This window comes from Sinocyclocheilus anshuiensis, unplaced genomic scaffold, assembly GCF_001515605.1.
Source record: "Sinocyclocheilus anshuiensis isolate Anshui unplaced genomic scaffold, SAMN03320099.WGS_v1.1 scaffold1931, whole genome shotgun sequence".
NCBI lineage: Eukaryota > Metazoa > Chordata > Actinopteri > Cypriniformes > Cyprinidae > Sinocyclocheilus > Sinocyclocheilus anshuiensis.
Genome location: NW_015548329.1, coordinates 119,690 through 122,099, shown reverse-complemented (window position 1 = coordinate 122,099; position 2,410 = coordinate 119,690). Strand labels below are relative to the sequence as shown.

The 2,410-nt window shown below is 33.6% G+C and overlaps 1 protein-coding gene across 1 annotated transcript in view; it reads right to left on the bottom strand.

Annotated features, from left to right (window-relative positions):
* The window catches only part of LOC107656495 (electrogenic sodium bicarbonate cotransporter 4-like), a 26,957-nt gene that overhangs the window by 12,104 nt on the left and 12,443 nt on the right, over positions 1 to 2,410 (bottom strand). The gene's annotated exons all lie outside the window — the stretch shown is intronic.

Below are 2,410 nucleotides of genomic sequence, written 5' to 3'. Positions count from 1 at the left end.
CCCTTCTGTTCCTTCATAGGATCCTTATGTTGTCAATTAACCCCTATGCTCCATTGCAGGACCCTTAGGTTGCAATTTAATCTTTCTGTTCCATCAAAATACTTTTATGATGTAATTTAACAGATCCCTTATATTGTCATTTAAACCTTCAGTTCCATCACAGGACACTTATGTTGTCATTTGACCCTTTTATTCAATCTAACCCTTCTGTTCTTTCATTGAACACTTATGTTGTCATTTGACCATTTTGTCCCATCATCTGATGGTTAAGTTGTCATTTAACCCTTTAGTTCCATCATAGAATCGTTATGTTGTCATTTAACCCTTCTATTCCATTATAGGACCCTTATGTTGTCATTTAACCCTTCTATTCCATCACAGGACTTTTATGTTGTCATTTGACCCTTTCTGTTCCACCACAGGACCCTTATATTGTCATTTAACCCTTCTGTTCTATCACAGGGCCATTATATTATTTAACCCTTCTGTTTCATCGTAGGACCCTTATGTTGTCATTTCACTGTGTGCTGCTTTTTGTTATTAAAAGGTTCTATACAAATACAATGTATATCTTGTGCTCTTTATATGTGCCAATAATCTGGAACTGCACATTTCAACACAAAAGTTGATTTACTGCTATTTACCGTCTGTGAAACTTTTCACACACATTGTCATTTAGCATTATCGACACACTATTTTCCTAATTAATGCTGTTAAAAGCGCTATATAAATAAAGGTGACGACTTGACTTGACACACATTTACTTGTACTATTTTAAACTCTATTACTAAAATGTCTGCAGCCTTTATCACACTGAAGACTGAACAATTCCATCTGAAGCCCTTGAGTAAAGTGCAGTCTGGATTTATATTAATCTCTCTGCTTTCCTCTTTTTTTTTTCTCTGACAAATCTTAAATCAAGCATATGTCCACTGGCGTTACGACGTTCATGTAGAAGGATTCTATCTCAACTTCACATTGTGTGTCAGGGATGCGTAAGAATGGAGTTCAGAAATGCTATGCTGGTTTATCTAGCAGATAAAGCTCAATGTGTTTCTATGTTGGCCTATTCTAAAAACCAAAATATCTAACTTTGGATAACATATGGAATTCCTCCATACAATGCTTTACATTTTCCCATCTCTATAAACAACACGAAATGGTTTTGGAAGTCCTACAAAATTTATACTGACAGCCTTTTGAGGGGAAGTCTAGATATAAATGTTCAGTTATTTTTTCAATGATTTACACTATCATTCAAAACTTTTGGTTTTTAATGAAAGATGTCTCGTATGAAGTCTTCTTTGAAAGAAGTCTCTTATGCTTACCAAGGCTGAATAATTTTGAAGAATACGGTAAAATAGTAATAATGTCATATAATATTACAATTTAAAAAAATAGTTTTATATTTTAATATATCATTTAAAATGTAATTTATTTCTGTGATAGCAAAGCTGAACTCCATCTTTAGAGTCATGCGATACTTTCTAATATGCTAATTACTTGGTGCTCAAGAAAAAAAAAACGTATTATTGTCAATGTGATATATGTGTTTAGGGTTCTCTGATAAATAAAAATGTATCTTTTTCTATTTTTCTATCAAATAGAAAAAGAACAGCATTTATTTGGAATTTAAATCTTTTATAAATCTTTGTCACTTATGATCAATTGAATGCATCCTTGCTTAATGAAAATTTTAATTTCTTTTTAACAAATCTTACTAACATCAAACTTTTCAGCGGTAGTCTACATGTTTTAATCAAGTGTTTTTGCATTGTATTGAAATATGCTTATATAAAGATGTGTACAGTATTATACTCGACTACTCATTCTGTTTTTTATACATTTCAAGTTCAGTTTCAGTACGCCAAAGAGACTGTTCAGTGTTTTCTGATTGTCTGAATATATAGTGTTAGGGTCAAAATCATGTTGCTTTTGTCCATCTAATGGAAGCTTTTTGTTCAGGCACACAAAACTAACAATTTAAAAGTAAAAATAATGAAAACTTTGCTGTTATAATATATCTTCATGAAAAAAAGCAGGACAGTAAGAAATGAGTGTCATGACTGGTGGCTATAGCCTTATACATTGTGTGTCCATGGACAAAATTTGTGACACCATTTTCCAGAGGGATCAGACCTCAGATCCCAGGTATCTCTCTGCATGTGAGAGCTTAGCACGAGGACCACACAGTCAGATGGCCCATTTCCCCAATGGCAGATCAATACCAACCCAGACACCAGGCCAAGGCAAAGCATAGCACATCAGATCAGCAGAGCCACACACAATCACATCGACCTCCTCATAACAACAAACTATCAAATACATCAATACAATTATGTTAAAGGGGTCATATGATGCGATTTCAATTGTTCCTTTCTCTTTGGAGTGTTACAAGCTCTTGGTGCAT